Source organism: Microcaecilia unicolor, chromosome 6, assembly GCF_901765095.1.
Source record: "Microcaecilia unicolor chromosome 6, aMicUni1.1, whole genome shotgun sequence".
Classification (NCBI taxonomy): domain Eukaryota; kingdom Metazoa; phylum Chordata; class Amphibia; order Gymnophiona; family Siphonopidae; genus Microcaecilia; species Microcaecilia unicolor.
In genome coordinates, this window is record NC_044036.1 from 316,499,725 (window position 1) to 316,517,891 (window position 18,167).

Below are 18,167 nucleotides of genomic sequence, written 5' to 3' on the forward strand. Positions count from 1 at the left end.
TTCAGGCTGGCATCCGTTACCACCAGGCACCAAATGGGGAGCGTCAGCGGCATTCCTCGCCGCAGCATGCTGTCCGAGAGCCACCACTCCATGCTGAGTCGGGCCGCAGGGAGCCAAGTGAGTCTGCATTGGTAATCCTGAGAAATTGGAGACCACCTCTGGAGTAGGGAATACTGTAGCGGTCTCAAGTGCGCTCTCGCCCAGGGTACCACTTCCATCGTGGCTGTCATCGATCCCAGCAGCTGGACAATGTCCCAAGCTCGCGGGCGGGGCATCCTCAGGAGCAGATGGACCTGATTCTGAAGCTTGCACCGCCTTAGCTCGGGTAGGAACACATAACCCGAGACTGTGTCGAACCTGGCCCCCCAAAATTCTAGAGATTGTGAAGGGGTCAGGTGACTTTTGGCCATATTGACGACCCAGCCTAGAGATTGCAGTACTGAGACCACTCTGGCTGTAGCTTGTAAGCTCTCTGTTGCAGAGTCTGCTCTGATGAGCCAGTCGTCTAGGTACGGGTGAACCCTGATACCTTCTCGCCTGAGAAAAGCAGCTACTACCACCATTACCTTCGAAAAGGTTCGGGGAGCTGTGGCGAGGCCAAAAGGCAAGGCCCTGAACTGGAAATGTTTTCCCAACACCGCAAACCTCAGAAACTTCTGGTGCGGGGGCCAACTCGGTGTGTGCAAGTAAGCTTCTTTCAGGTCTAGAGACGTGAAAAACTCTCCTGGCTGAACCGCCGCAATGACGGAGCGCAGGTATTCCATGTGGAAATGCCGCACTCTCAGGGACTTGTTCACTTCTTTTAAGTCCAGAATAGGGCGAAAGGACCCACCTTTTCGCGGCACCACAAAGTAGATGGAGTATCGGCCGCAGCCTTGCTCGGCGGGAGGCACCGGGGTCACCGCCCCTAACTGAATCAGACCTTGTAAAGTCTCCTCCACCGCCTCCCGTTTGACGGCAGAACCGCATCGGGACTCCACAAACACGTCTCTTACTGGGGCGTTGAATTCTATTCTGTATCCATCTCCGATCAGGTCCAGAACCCACTGATCTGAGGAAATCTTGGCCCACTCCTCGGCAAAGAGGGAAAGTCGTCCTCCGATGACAGGCATCGAGGAGAGGGCCGGCGCACCATCATTGAGAGGGTCGCCCCTGAACTCCTAGCCTTGAGCCACCAGCTGCGGAACGCTTGTCCGAGCGAAAGGAGTTCCTCTGCTGACCACGGGCACGTGAAGTGAACCCAGCCGAACGCCCCGGGCGGTACCTTCTAGCTTCACGGAAGCGAGGTCTGTACGAGGAGTAGACCGCCTGGCCCTTAGAGGAAGGCCTCTGCCTATCTTCGGGCAAGCGCTGGGGTTTTGGATCGCCCAAGCCTTTCACAATTTTCTCCAACTCCTCACCAAATAGGAGAAGTCCTTGAAAAGGCAACTTCACCAACCTTTGCTTAGAGGCCATGTCCGCTGCCCAGTGTCGTAGCCACAGACGACGGCGAGCCACCACTGCTACTGCCATTTGTTTAGCCGAAGCTCTGACAAGGTCATAAAGGGCATCAGCCAGAAAGGACAAGGCCACCTCCATCCGCGGAGCCACATCCAAGAAGGGCTCCGCTCCATCTCCGGGCTGTGCCACTGCCTGTTGCAGCCAAGCTAGGCAGGCTCTAGCAGCATAACAGCTGTATGCAGACGCCCGAACAGTGAGACCTGCAATTTCAAAGGACCGTTTCAATGCTGTTTCCAGCCTACGGTCTTGAACATCCTTCAGGGCAACACCTCCTTCAACAGGGAGGGTAGTTCTCTTTGTCACCGCAGTGACTAGGGCATCCACTGTAGGCATTTGAAAACGAGCCATATGCCCCTCACGCAGAGGGTATAACTGCCCCATAGCCCTGGAAACTCTCAAAGGTCCCTCGGGGTCAGCCCACTGAGCCGACACAAGCTCTAGGATGGAGTCATGCAAAGGGAAGGCCCAAGCAGCTTTCTTGGTACTAGCCATCCTGGGATTACCCGAGGAGGCCATGCCACTGTCAGGATCTTCAACCGAGAGGGCCTGCAGAGTATCTGAAATAAGCGCTGGCAGCTCATCACGGTGGAAAATCCTCACCGCGGAGGAATCATCCAGATCCTGTGGTAAATCCGCACCTGACTCCGGTTCCTCAGACCAAGAACGTCTGTCAGAGTTCTCCGAATCCTCACACCCCGACCACGGGGGGGGGGGGGGGGGGGGGGGGGGGGGGGGGGGGAAGGTGCACCACAATCTGAAGGGGAATTAACCCTTCTGCGCTTATCTTTGGGCCAATCATCCGGGAAAACCTCACTGGGCAGTCCCAGGCCAGAATCCATCGGGGGGGGGGGGGGGGCCATCAAAGGGGCCTCAGGCGACCCTTGAGGGAGGGCTCTTTTCATCATGTATGCTTTATGCAGCAAAAGCACAAAATCCGGGGAGAAAATCTCACCCTGGGCACCCAAATCCTGTCCGGTGCTAGTCACTCCTGAAATAACCTCATCTCGAGGTGCCCCACCCGGCTCAGGTCTCTCCGTGTCCACGGAGACCGCGCCATGCGGTGTAAGCAAAATGGCGCCCGCTGCCAGCTCAGAGCGGGAAGAAACATCGCTCGCCATGCTCGGGCCGGCTCCTACGCCTGTACAGCACGATTTACAGAGCCCTGCTGCTGATCTGCGCTTGCCACTGTCCGCAGCCATCGCCGAAAAACGGCTGTAAAATCCAAAATGGCGGTTTCGCGCCAAAATCGCTCCGATCGCGGGCCCACCCCGTAGGAGTTGGAAAACACTCTTACCTCAAAGGATCTAGCGTACAACTACGATCCTGCTGAAAATCAGGTCAAAAACCTCTGTTCCAGCGTCTCTGCGTTTAAAAACGCGACATGACTTTTTTTTTTTTTTTTTTAACGCTGTGAGGAAAGCAGAGGTATTGAAGACTCCGGAGGCTCAGATGAGTGGGAAAGGCAGGGAAAGGGCTAACCTATATGCCTGCATCCACTGTTGGTGGGTAAGGACAGGGAAAGCAATGCAATATGTCCACATACACGGAGGTATGGGTAAGGCAGGGAAAGGGCTAACCTGTGTGCCTTTAAAGTGGAGCTGCTATAGCCTCCAACACCCCGGTTAACAACTGGCAAGCCATGAACCACCTCCCGGCAGATTTTTCTGGAGCTCGAGAAGCTGCAGCCACCCTGCTAGGGGAGATAGAGAATACTGAAGAGGCAGTGGAGCTAGCTGGCCAAGAGGGCACTGAGAAAGTTTGAGTGCTCTCTATCTCCCCTGCTGGTTGATGGACATATCCCATACATAATGGCTTCATTTGCTTGATGACAAGGAAAAAGAATTTATAAGGTCATACCTTCCAAAAAGGATGGGCTAAATCTCATAAAATATCTACAGATTCTAACAAGATCACCAACTCAGAAGTATTGAATATTTATGTTTGGGGGGGGGGGGGGGGAGGACATGCAGAATGCTGCAATAATCTTCCTATACCTAATGTGCTTTGGAGAGGATGCAGTGTCATCAAACTGTGGGGTACAAATGTGCATGCCGCCTTGGTAATACTCCCCTAGCAGTAGACGCCAGTGAGCTCCCTGTCACATAAGAAATCAAGGAGTTCCTCTTGTACAGACAGCATCTGCTCCTAAGACAGATCAACTGTGCTCTCCTGACTGTAGAGACTCTGTACACACCCTGCCAGGGACCATTTCCCCTTATGACAGTTCCAGCACATGAGATGGGTGGGCTATATATGCACACAATGCTGGGGAAGGTTAACTCGCAGCACACAGGGATACGTCTCCAGGATCAGAGGTCAATAGGGTGATCTTTTATTATAACACACTTTTCACTTATTTGATCCTACAAGCAACATTATCTAGTGATATTTCATCTGCCATCAGCTAATAACATTTTAATACTGTGCCAAGTAAATATAGACCAATTTCAGCGTTACCTTTCTTGGCTAAGATTATAGAGAAAGAAGTATTAAAACAATTGAAGGATTTTGTAGAAAGAACCCATTTGTTGAATGAATTTCAATATGGTTTTAGACAGGATCATAGTTGTGTTTTTGCTGTTATCTATGACAGATGAAATAAGACTTGTCATGGATCAAAATATCTATTTTTGTCTTGTGACTCTGGGCATTGCTTCCGCATTTGACATGGTTGACCATGCTATTTTGTTAGAAGTACTGTATGATTTGGGTATCAGAGGCACGGTATTGCAATGGATCTATAGAAAAGATCTTTTGGAGTCAAAATTGGTGATTCCATCTCTGATAAATATCCAATAAATCGTGGAGTCCCTCAAAGGCCAGCATTATCAGCTTTGCTTTTCAATTTGTTCTTGTTCTCCTTGAGTGTGGTGTTTCAGAAATTAGGGGTATCGTTTAGAATGTATGCCGATGATATTCAGTTTTCCCCCCCCCATTTCGGGTGATCCCAATGATTTGTCTGGGACTTTGATTACATATTTTGACAAGATTACTAATTGAATGCAACAGCATGGATTGTCCTTAAACCTCTTGAAAACTGCAGTGATATATGTTGGCAGGCAATTAGATCCTGCACTACCCTCTGTTTGAAGATATAGGGGAGTGGAATTTATGGTCAAATCCTTTCTTCGTAATTTTGTAGTAATACTGAATTCTAATCTATACAAAGGCAAGTCGACCATGTAATTTTGACTTTTTTCCCAACTTTGTGTTTTGAGTAAACTGAAGGGGATAATTTCTGATCATGACTTTCAGACAATTGTGCAGAGCCTAGACACAACAAGACTAGATTTCTGTAATTCTCTTTATTAGGGCATGTCTAATGTCAGATTCCAGGCTCTGCAGGTTCTCAAAAAATTAGCTGCAAGTTTACTTACTGGTACATAAAGTTATGATCATATTACACCGATTTTTAAAAGGCTTCATTGGTTACCTATAAGATTTTGTGTGATGTTTAAGTATTGCTTTTAATTCATTAACGCATTTACTCCACAGTTCCAAAGTATTTTTTGAAGACGTGATTTACGTTCTAAAACTGTTAAGCAATTGTGTGTCCTTGCTGGTCGTTTGGCCGATACATATAGCTGATATTTCTATTGCAGGAGAAGTCTATGGAACCATTTGTCTGGGCATTTGAGACTTTGTTCCACAGACAATTTAAGAAACATCTGAAAACGTATTTTTTTTTTTAAATAAAATCCTTTGAGTCTTGATCTAGGTCAGGATTTGTAATGAGTTCTCTTTAGATATTGTATAAAGCAGCTACAAAGTACATTTAAAGAACAGTCCACTAGTCATGAGTTTGCATATCAGCAACTAGCTCATTATGTCCGATCACTAAATATGGAACACCTGAATAATGGACATGGGAGAAAAGTAAGAGAGTTTTACAAGGCGAGCCCAGGAACGCGGCTCTCAATATCGAACCTGCACAAGCTACTAGGGGAGCTGGGTCCGCAGAAACCTACCGCCTTAATCACTGCCCGATGGGCACGGGACATGCAGAGACCCAATTTAGCTTTAGATTACACAAAGTTGGTGTCCCGTATACCTGGGATTTCGGTGATTGCCTGTCTAAGGGAATGTCAGTTTCGTATATTATACAGAGCTTACATGACTAGACAACAGGTGTTCAAAATGGGAGGGGTGTCAGACCCGCTTTGCGCCAAGTGTCAGCAGAAGGACGGCACTCTTTATCATTGCCTCTGGGAGTGCCCTGTTATACAAAGGTATTGGAACATGATCATACAGTACTTGGAGGGCTTAGTTAAATCAAGAATTAATTACACGCCTTTGGGGATTTTATTTTATAAATATGAATTTTTTGTTTTCCAGCGGGGGGGGGGGGGGGGGGGGGGGCCCACGACAGTTGAGACGCAAGGCCTGCTTGATGGGGAAAAAAGTGATCATGCATGGGTGGTTGAGCGTGGCCCCACCAGACTTCTGGCACTGGAGGAACAGATTCCACGAGCTGTTGTTGCATGAGCGCAGGGCGGTGGGACCCTCCCAAAAGAAAAGAACACGTTTCCTGGAGATTTGAGGTCCTTACGTTCAGTCCTTGTCTCCGCGCGCGCGAAGTTTGGTATTACATGGTTTATAATAGGGGTTTTTTTTTTCCTCTCTTCTTTCTCTCTATCAAGGGACCCCTTGCCGCAAGGATACTGTGGCAGGGGATTATTTGTTTGTGGTGCATAATTGAACGGAAAGTGTGGTTAAATAGGAGAGACTGGGAACGCAATCTAAGCCAATGTACTCTTTGGTGTTGCTAAAGGATGGGGGGATGCGGAGGGGGGAGGGAAAAGGGAACATTAACCATGAAAGTGGCAAGCAACAAACCGAACAAGTTTAGTTTTCTGCTTGGGATGGGAGACGGACAACGGATGGGCTGGGGGGTGAGAGGAGGATGGGGGGGGGGCATAAAACCAAAAAACTCATTGTTCTGTTAATTTGTATTTGATTGGTGTGAACAAGTCTTTAAACCATATCTGTTATAAATACAAGCTGTGAGTTGTTTGCACTGTGTTCTTTAATAAAAACCGTTGAAACATAAAGAGCAGCCCATTTTATTGTATTCAAATATATAAAACAATGGATGCTATTTCTTAGAATACCATTCAGCTCATCTTAAAAATATTCTACAAACTCTCAGAAGAAATAAAATCCTACCTCTCATGGGATTCAACATCTCAAATATTTTATCTGCATCAAGGACTACTAACATATCACAGAGACCTATAATCATCAATTTGTTCAAGTGAGGACAATAAATGAGCTAAGAAGGTAGCAGACATTTATGAGCCAGACACGTGGGAATGTTGGTGGAAAGAAAAGGAAGACATGACTGCACAGATAAGTATGCACAAAAGAGCTGGCTTTATCTTTCTGTGTAAGTGGGGGGGGGGGGGGGGGGGGGGGGGGGACACAGATTTGTCTTTTCCCAACAACAGATGAGCCTTTACCTATGTGGGCCCAAGATTATGGTCTCCAGGCAGATCTTACAGAAGGAGTGCATTTCTCAGTGTTATGAGATCTAAGTTACTTAGTAGTAAATTTAAAAAAAAAAAAAAAAAAAAAGACAAAACATTTTACTCAATGTGTAATTAAACTATGGAATTTGTTGCCAGAGAATGTGGTAAAAGCAGTTAGCTTAGCAAGGTTTAAAAAAGGTTTGGATAAGTTCCTGAAAGTTCATAAACCATTATAAAGATGGACTTGGGAAAATCCACTGCCTATACTCCATCCTCATCCTCCTGGATCTATCCGCCGCTTTTGACACTGTCAATCATGACTTACTTCTTGCCACACTGTCCTCATTTGGGTTCCAGGGCTCTGTCCTCTCCTGGTTCTCCTCCTATCTCTCCCACCGCACCTTCAAAGTTCACTCTCATGGATCTTCCTCCACCCCCATCCCCTTATCTGTTGGTGTTCCCCAGGGATCGGTCCTTGGACCCCTTCTCTTCTCAATCTACACCTCTTCCCTGGGCTCCCTGATCTCATCTCATGGTTTCCAGTATCATCTCTATGCTGATGACACCCAACTGTATCTCTCCACACCAGACATCACCGCGGAGGCCCAGGCAAAGGTATCAGCCTGCTTATCCGACATTGCTGCCTGGATGTCCAACCGCCACCTGAAACTGAACATGTCCAAGACCGAGCTTATCGTCTTTCCACCAAAACCCACTTCTCCTCTTCCTCCACTTTCTATCTCAGTTGATAACACCCTCATCCTCCCCGTCTCATCTGCCCGCAACCTCGGAGTCATCTTTGACTCCTCTCTCTCCTTCTCTGCGCATATCCAGCAGATAGCCAAGACCTGTCGCTTCTTCCTCTTTAACATCAGCAAAATTCGCCCTTTCCTCTCTGAACACACCACCCGAACTCTCGTCCACGCTCTCATTACCTCTCGCCTGGACTACTGCAACTTACTCCTCACCGGCCTCCCACTTAGCCATCTATCCCCCCTTCAGTCTGTTCAGAACTCTGCTGCACGTCTCATATTCCGCCAGAACCGATATACTCATATCACCCCTCTCCTCAGGTCACTTCACTGGCTTCCGATCAGATACCGCATTCAATTCAAGCTTCTCCTTCTTACCTACAAATGCACTCAGTCTGCTGCCCCTCACTACCTCTCTACCCTCATCTCCCCTTACGTTCCTGCCCGTAACCTCCGTTCACAGGATAAATCCCTCCTCTCAGTACCCTTCTCCACCACCGCCAACTCCAGGCTCCGCTCATTCTGCCTCGCCTCACCCTATGCTTGGAACAACCTTCCTGAACCCTTACGCCAAGCCCCCTCCCTGCCCGTCTTCAAGTCTTTGCTTAAAGCCCACCTCTTCAATGCTGCGTTCGGCACCTAACCCTTACCGTTCAGTGAATCCAGAATGCCCCAATTTGACTGCCCCTATCGGACCGACCGTTCACTTGTCTATTAGATTGTAAGCTCTTTGAGCAGGGACTGTGTCTCTTTGTTAAATTGTACAGCGCTGCGTAACCCTAGTAGCGCTCTAGAAATGTTAAGTAGTAGTAGTAGTAGTAGTAGTATTCCTGGGAAAAGCACCATAAAATCTGTTTTACTGTTTTGGGATTTTGCCAGGTACTTGTGACGTGAATTGGTTACTATTGGAAAAGGATACTGAGCTTGATAGACCTTCAATCTGTCCCAGTATGGCAACGCTTGTGAATTTATAACAGGTTATCACTGTATTATGCATGGTTTTTATTTAAAGTTTATCTGTCATTTGCTATTGAATTATGGAAATTATATTTTTAAGTCACTTTGATATGTGGTGAGAGGCAGATTATTAAGTCTTACATAAATCAAAAACAAACGTACGCTTCTTGGTTTGGCAAGCATGGTGGGGGGGGGGGGGGGGGGGGAATCACCAGCTCCTACATCTGGTAATCGAGTGCATTTGCAAATACTTGATAGGAGCTCTTTGAGTTGGGAGATCTTTGGGTTCTTGTCTGCCACGTCCAATTAAAAAAAAACAAAAAACAAAACGTGGTGGTGTAGTTCACATCCGATGAGGTTACTGTTTGTGTGCATATGTCTAATAGCACTACAGAAATAAGCAGTAGTAGGTAAATGTATCAGAAGAACCGAGGACATATGCCCAGGCTTGGGGAAAGTGAATCTCTGTCCTGGGAGCCACTGAATGGATGTCACCAGCTGTATGGCTGCATTATCCTTTGCTGCCATCAAAAGAATCAGCAACAGTGATGTGATCTTCTTGTTACTTCCATATGAGCTAGATTGTTGTGCTGTGACAGAGGCAAAATGCAGATCATAGTAACATAGTAGATGACTGCAGAAAAAAGACCTGCACAGTCCATCCAGTCTGCCCAACAAGATAAACTCATGTGTGTATCCTTACCTTGATTTGTACCTGCCTTTTTCAGGGCATAGACCGTACAAGTCTGCCCAGCAGTATTTCCCGCCTCCCAACCACCAGTCCCGCCTCCCATCACCGGCTCTGGCACAGACCGTATAAGTCTGTCCTCCTCTATCCTCACCTCCCAACCACCAACCCCTCTTCCCCCACCTGCTCCACCACCCAATTTCGGCTAAGCTGCTGAGGATCCAATCCTGCTGCACAGGATTCCTTTATGCATATCCCACGCATGTTTGAATTCCATTACCGTTTTCATCTCCACCACCTCCCGCGGGAGGGCATTCCAAGCATCCACCACCCTCTCTGTGAAAAAATACTTCCTGACATCTTTCCTTAGTCTGCCCCCCTTCAATCTCATTTCATGTCCTCTCGTTCTACCGCCTTCCCATCTCTGGAAAAGATTTGTTTGCGGATTAATACATTTCAAATATTTGAACGTCTGTATCATATCACCCCTGTTACTCCTTTCCTCCAGGGTATACATGTTCAGGTCAGCAAGTCTCTCTTCATACGCCTTGGAACGCAAATCCCGTACCATTCTCGTAGCTTTTCTTTGCACCTCTTCCATTTTTTTTTAACATCCTTCGCATGGTACGGCCTCTAAGGCTTCTAATGGGTGGCCTTCTAAGGCTCTGGTAACTGGGAAAGGGAGGGTGAGTAGATTAGATTAGCCAATTAACTCCTTCCCTCTAGAATTCCCTAAGGATTGAGTCCCCCAGGAACACACATGGCTAGTTTAAAAGCCACCCTGTTCTCCCAGGCTTTTCTCAAATGAATTTTTTTTTCTTTAGGACTTCCTTGTTTCCCTTCATATTGATCCCTCCAGAACCAAAATTTATAGCTTGTCTAATCACCAGCTTTTCTCTTTGCCCTAAACTGGTTTTTTTTTTTCTTCTCCTCTGGACATGAGCTGTTTGCTGATTTTTCTCTTCCTTCCACAGTCCCCAGTTGTGGCTCCTGGATTTACTTGTTTGCTTCCATTTATTTTATTTTTGTTTGTTGGCATCCCAGTCTTTGCATTGGTATAATATATCATGGAGGTGGTACACCCAGTCTCTGAATAAACTGAACTATGTTTGGCTCCTTGATCTGCCTCAGTGTGACCTTAATGACCTTTTTCACTAGAAATGCACAAATCCAGGAAACACCAAAAGCAATGCAGCCACAGCAGACAAGATGTTGTTATATGCTCTTTACACTGGTTTATGTTTAGGTATTCTTGGAGAATGATTCTTCACCCTCTTATACTTTTTTGTTTCCATGGTTTATTCTATTTGATATACCTTTCCTGAAAACATAACAAGGTGGTTTACAAACTAAAAATAAGTTAGAAAAGAACTTTAATCATATAGGATAGAGAAATAAGAAAAGCAACATTCATAAAGAATGTCTTTGAAAAGAGTAAAAGAAGCAGCTTTGCCAAAATAAGCAGGTTTTGAATAAAAGTAACATAGGTTCAAAAGAACGAAAATAAAGGGCTATGTGCAGATGTCAACCATTTTACAATGTTTATTTAACAAACAGGGTGTGCAGATTTCCCTTACATGTGATCAACCAGGGAATTTTATTCCACAAACTTCCCAGGCACAGAAGGTAAGTATAGGGTTAGGGATCCCCTAACATCATGATCTTAGAGAACAGAAAGAACATGAAAATATGTTCCCTGGGATTAGAGTGACTACAGGGACCCAGAAACACAGAGAAGCACAGACAGTAGGGCCAGAGATCCACTCCCCAGGGCACATGAAAGTGGGCCAGCACAGGACCAGGAAATCCCTCCCCAACATCAGAGAGAATGAGAGAAAGCACTTTTGAAATTCACCCACTGAATTACTTTAGATTTACTATCTTTGCTGCTCTATCCTTGCAGATTACTTTATAACATTTCCAGCTTACTTGCTCATTTAACACACTCCTCTAGTAACAAGTGGGACAACAGAAAGATCGTGTTGAGGAACATCAACTACTGTACAGACTCAACTTTGCTCATTCTGTGAGCCAGTCACACTAGTAACGAGTCAGGTGCCATCTTTTAACCTCATACATATGAGTTTAGCAAAGTTGCTTAAGGGCTCAGATTCATCTTAAGGCTTAGGGACTGCTTATATCAAATGTGGCTTAATTATAAACTCTGTGAAAGTTGATTGAGGAGTCCAGCAGGTCCAAATTGGACAATCCTATCCCCTTAGACAAGAAATAGAGATACAAAAGGCAGACAGCTATAATTAAAACTGTTGATGGTGTGCCAGTTAGGAACGATATATGCAGCATCCAATTTTGACCACTTTAAAGAAAGTGGGAAGGGCAAAATCAGCACCTCAGCAGCAATGAAAGGAAAAGGCAATACCATCAATAGAAAGATTACAGTTTCTTCTCAAAGACTCAAAGCCCATTAAAAATAGCCTCTAGTGACTGACACACTCAGTCCAAAATGCCATCGTCTCCTAGAACACTGCAGCTATTCATGCAATCTAACAGGGCCATGGCGCTGACGACTTGTTGCCTGGTAACTAAGCAGTGAGCTTTGATTCGAATCGGGTGGTACAGAGGGGAATTAAGCAAGAGAAGTGTGGGTAAAGGAACAGTATGCCCAATAAGCCTGTAGCTTCAGCTTTTCCACTGCTGTTCAAACTGGCATTATAAAACTCACTTCTTCCCACAATGTACTGGGTCCTGCAGGAATCACAGCATTCCTTTATAGTACTTTCTGGCAACTTCATGATTACCACAGCTCTGGGTAAAGGGATGGGGGAAGAGAGGCGATTGAGAACTGGCATCTGTGATTTGTTTGGGCTGTATATACACAAAAGCTGAAACTACAGATACAAGACATGTTACTGAAAAGAAAATGTGCTCTCATTCTGTCTGCCTGATGGCTTGAAACACAAACTCAATCCCTCTATATTGTTCTAGATAACTGCATCTCCCAGCATTCTCACTTTCATAAGTAGGTTGTGTGATATGAGGCAAGATAATAGCACATTAAATAAATGCAGACAACAGACACATGCATGATCATGGCTATAAAGTCATACTAGCAACACATATACTTACTAGTAAAAAAAAAGGCCCATTTCTGGAGCCAATGAAACGGGCGCTAGCAAGGCTTTCCTGTGGCCCCCCTGCCCCCGCCACCCGTCGTCGGTGAATTGGTCCGCCTCCGCCCTCAACGTCATAACGTTTGACGCGAGGGCGGGGCCCAGAGACTGTGTTTTTCGAGGCTTCAGAGCTTCGAACATACGAACCTTGGCTTCAGTGACGTCAGAAGCCAACAGAACGTTGAGGGTGAGTTTTATAGGGAGCAGATGGGCGTGGCTGAGTACTGAGGGTGAGTAGTCCCAATAGTAGCCTAGCCTACCAGGAGGACAGGAGTTCAGGGCTTCACTGCCACAGATGGAGTGAGCTTCAGAACTCTGAGGGGGGATTTTATTTATATAGATGTTAAGCTTCCAAATGCTGCTATTCAAATATGTACTTGTAATAGCAAACAAAAGAACCCAAAGTAGGAGAGAGATCCAAATAAGTTGATATAAAATCCCCCCCCCCCCCCAAATGAGAAACACCCTCAGTTTAGGAGAACAATGCCAAATGTTGGCTTAATTCATATGTTCCACAATGTCAATCAACCAATCAGTCTCAATTCATGCAGCTACCATTACTGACCTATGTACTTCAAAATATCAAATAGTGCTTGCCACATAATCAAAATAATTTAATCATTAAAAAAATATCAATGAATCCCTTTCTTCAGTGAAATGGCCATACCACTGTTTCACTGTTGTAATTGTAAAAGCACTGGCATTCCATATAATTATGAAGATCATCATCATAAAAAGAGGAAGTGAAACATATCTGCTTAATACACACACGGAATGCAAAACGATTAACGAGCCCATCCAGTCTACCCACTTCTGTCCAGATTGCCTAAGGCTGCATTTCAGCTGCCAGCTGCAGAATGTGGGACTGTCTGAAAGACTTTTCTTATTCAGCATAGTTTTTCTGTCTTCTTCCTTGGTATATGACCATCTTTCATCTCCCTGGTATCTTTGGAGGAGTCCTGTTGATCACACTACTTCTTTTGACCAATTCCTCATTGGTTTGCCACATTTTGGGCAGATGAGCATATAAGATCACCTTTTACTTCCTTCCTGTGTCCTACCTTGCAAATCTAACCACCAACCTTTTAATACTCTAAAACATCCAGCAACACCAGTGTAGCTGTTGCCCACCTTCTTAGGTCCCCTCCATAGCCTGACAACAGAGACCTGGTTATGTTAAGTGTCTGCCTTTCTTCTTGGTCCTGTAATTACTATAGTACTGCGCTTGCCAAAGAGAGACAGCTGCTAACTTGCTAATACAATCACACTGCAAGATTTGCATTTAAAGTCTAAAGTGCATGTTGCATTTCCTTAGTTTGATCACCTTACACAAGTAACACAAAACTGAAAATTATATAGAAAGCAGTGTTTCTCAACTTGGGTTCTATGAAACACCAGGGCTCACTGGGTATAACTGAAGCATTCTTTAGAACTGTAGTTTCAATGAGTTTTATCTCCTTTGGAAGGAGAGCTGCATGATGCCAGAGGAAAACAGACTACACTGCTGAGCTCATCTCCCCTTACGCTCCTACCCGTAACCTCCGCTCACAGGACAAATCCCTCCTCTCAGTACCCTTCTCCACCACCGCCAACTCCAGACTCCGCCCTTTCTGCCTCGCCTCACCCTATGCTTGGAATAAACTCCCTGAGCCCATACGCCAAGCCCCCTCCCTACCCATCTTCAAATCCTTGCTCAAAGCCCACCTCTTCAATGTTGCTTTCGGCACCTAACCATTGTACCTCTATCCAGGAAATCTAGACTGCCTCGATCTTGATTGACTGCACTTTTTGTCCATTAGATTGTAAGCTCCTTTGAGCAGGGACTGTCCTTCTTTGTTAATTGTACAGCGCTGCACAACCCTGGTAGCGCTTTAGAAATGTTAAATAGTAGTAGTAGTAGTAGTGAGCTGTTTCTTTTCTGCCTGCTGCTGCTGGCCCCACATGTACAGTAATTTTTCAGTAGCAACTTTTTTTTTACATTATTTAGTAGACTAGAACATTGAAAATCAATTCACAGGAGCAAACTACATGCAGACAGGACACTGATAAAGCTAACTGACCTGCAAAAGGGATTTTCTTCTGACAATGGAAGGAGAGAGGACTTCAAGAAAAAAATCCTCTGTATATCAGAATACTTGCTTATAATGGGATTCAAAACATAACTCGAACATAAACCAATGAAAGGGAAATATCTTGGCACATACTGAAAAAACTTCACCCTTCCACTGTACTCCAGAACTAAAGCCAAGGTTGCACGACACCTTACAGCAGTGGTCTCTTAACGCGCAGCTCCCAAAGTACTCCGTTGTGGTCCTCAATGCTCGTCAAGTCCTACAAATGCGTCATGTTCAATCTTGTCCATTCAGATAGCACACTAAATGTCTGAAAAAATTATTGCTGTAGGCCAGGCAAGGACGTAGGTCAGCACAGGGGCAGGTCATACGTACGGGCACAGGACAGGTCAAATATCAGGACTTATATTTAGATGAACTTGGACTGCAGTGGTATGACAAAGCTAGAGTAGTATTTAACTAGTACAGGCTTATATGTGTAAGCTTGAAATATTTTGGTGGCCCTCGGAGCTTTCTCGTATTCACAATTTGGCCTTTTACATGCCTTACAGGAGCACCATCATTCCCTATGTTAGGCACATACCAGCAACTAGGCATTCTGCAAGTTTTATAAAGCTTATGCTGTTCTGTGGTTTAAAAATATTTCCATATCCTGCAAAATCTGAAACAGAGAAGCCACTAATCAAGAGAACAAGTAAGAACTAGCAAAAAACTTGTTCTGTTTCCATGTGCTACCCGATTAGGTCTGGCCTCTCCTAGGTAGAAGCTCACAAGTTAGTTAAGTATTATAAATCTATCAACGTTCGAATTCAAAAACCCTAGTATAACTGACAAGAGGAAACTACTTTCACAGGCACCCAAACAGTGTCCGCTTACTGGAATTCAACTTCTAGCCAAAGGCCAAAAAAATACCACAAACGCCTCAGACAGTAATTACTAACCCCAGGACTTAGGGAATGAATGCTTTTTATTTTGTGAACATTGCTTTAAAGGTCACGGGAACCCAAATACCATTCTTGGAAATGATGGGTAAAACAAAATGGAATGGAATTCTGAATACAGTAGTTCCAAAACCTGGAACACAAATTATCTTGAGGAGAAATGAACAACCATATTACTCAGTTTCTGAAGTAGTTAATAGGGTTACATATCTCTCTATATAAAACGCACCTCCAACGTTCTAATGAAGCCGGAAGCCTGAAGCCCAAGCCAGAAGCTGTAGTTGTGTAGATCGCTGTTTGCCCATGAGTGTCTGCCCCGCCCTCACATCACAACGTGATGATGTCGAGGGCGGAGCACCGACACTCACCGAATCGCATCGCTCACCCGTTGGTACGCCAAGAAACGTTACGTCAGATGCATCACGGACCTAAGACAATGACGGCCATTAAAAAAGTAAGGAGTATCAACAGCTGCTGCAACTCGGAGGGAGGCGGGGAGGACCCTGGAACTCAGAGGGAGGGGGGACCCTGCAACTTGGAGGGAAGGGGGACCCTGCAACTCGGACAGAGGGAGGGAGGGGGGAGACGGCCCTGCAACTCAGAGGGAGGGAGAGAACACATTTAGCCTAACAATCCCTTTCAAAACATTAATTGCAGAAAGGCAATACCTTGCTAGCACCCGTTTCATTGGTTTCCGAAACGGGCCTTTTATCCTAGTATTACATAATCATAGAATTACAAAAGAACCCAAAAGTTACTTCATGAAGAAATATGTTTTATATACTGTAAGTTGTTTTTGGCTCCTTGATGAATTTTAGCCTTATCACTGAAAAGTCGACTTGTAAGGCGAGATAAATAATGGAGGACTCTACATAGAAGTCCCAACTAGTCCTGCTTTTTCTTTGATAGGCTGGATAAGGCTGCAGTAAGTCAGTTTATTGCTCCAAAAAACAATTAGATGTGAAAGATTTAATTGCAGATGGGTTCAGACTTTAAAATATTTTACCCATTTCTTCCAGAAGCCTCATTTATCGTCTGTCATAACCTAACTGTAAGCTCCACAGAGCAGGGACTGTCACATGTGCATCTATAGTGTACACAGCTACAAGGTGTACACAGCACTATATATAAATATATAGTAATAGCAGAAGATCAGGAATTCAAAATAGCATTATTTAAGATGCTGCTGTCAAACTGTGTTGAAAAATTCAAAGACAGGATGGAGAGGAAGTGAAAGTGTTCTGCTCTCAAAATAGATTTGTCTTTAGCTTCAAAAATTCCATATTATTTTAGCTTGGCCATTTTTTATACAATTCCCCAAAGCAATGAATTTTTGAAAAAGAGCCTAACCTGTATTATATTAACTAAAATTATAGCTATTCACAAGCTTATTTGCCTTTGACAGGGAATTAGGATTGTTCTGTGACACATTTGGAAAATTATTTGATTTGGGGCAAGATATTTCAAGCTTTATCATCAAATTCTCATCCAAATCAACACTGGTCTCCACAGTACAATTTGTAAAAATGAGAACAACTTAATTTACCAGCTTATAATTGGAAAGGAGGACAGTATGGAAAACCTGTCTGGACACTGCATAATGTTTATTAGGCAATTTGTTACTTTACACTTTTATAAAACAGTTGAAACAGGAGCAGCTGTAAAGCAAAACTGTCTTTCTAGAATTCTTGCTTCTGGAAAGAAGTTAGGAATCTAACAACTCTTTGTATCTAGAACCTATAAAGATTGCAGTCTTTGGCTACATCTCCAAAAACACTCTGTCCTTACATTTAAGCACTAAGGCAACCAAAGAATGAGAACAATGGCATGACTTATCTCAGCTATGCCATGAGACGTGAAAGCATCAGACTTAACCAATCCACATTAGTACAAGAAAGCCATAATCTGCCAGCTGAGGTAAGGATAATGTGGTTGATGAAGCCTAAGCAACAGACACCCTGCCCATAAGGAATGAGTTTTGCCGACAGCTTCTGCCACAGAGTGACGCAAGTGATGATGAGCTGCTCCCCTATCATCCCCTCTCACCTCTTCTGTATGATTAACAAGAACAGCATGTACAGAAACATGTCATAAGTGAGGGCACCTTCTCTCTAGGTATGCAAGCACCCTATCTGATCCAAAAACACAGTAACATAGAAAATGACGGTAGATAAGAGACCTGAACAGGGCAATCAGCCTGCAAAACAGTGACACTCATTATTAAGTCATGATTAAATCAACAATGAATGTGATATAAAATACTTGATCATTATGTCTCTTTGGCATTTCTGGGACACAGTCTGTAGAAGTCCACCTGGCCCTGTTCTTAAGTTCCAACTACTAAAGAAGAAAGCTGTTGTAGAATACTGGTGCTATCAAACACAATGTACCTGGAATGATATCTGTTTTATATATAAGAGTGATGGAAGGTAAATTCAAGAAATCATTTAGTTACTAGTAAAAAAGGCCCGTTTCTGACACAAATGAAACGGGCGCTAGCAAGGTTTTCCTCGGATTGTGTATGTTTGAGAGAGTGTATGTGAGAGTGACTGTGTGTGAGAGAGAGTGAATATGCGAGTGTGTCTGAGAATGAGTGTGTGTGCGTGAGAATGAGTGTGTGTGCAAGTGCGTATGTGAGGCACAGTATGAGAAAGAGTG

General features: G+C 44.7%; 1 protein-coding gene across 1 annotated transcript in view; it reads right to left on the bottom strand.

Annotated features, from left to right (window-relative positions):
- The window catches only part of SAP30BP (SAP30 binding protein), a 91,567-nt gene that overhangs the window by 30,275 nt on the left and 43,125 nt on the right, over window positions 1–18,167 (bottom strand). The gene's annotated exons all lie outside the window — the stretch shown is intronic.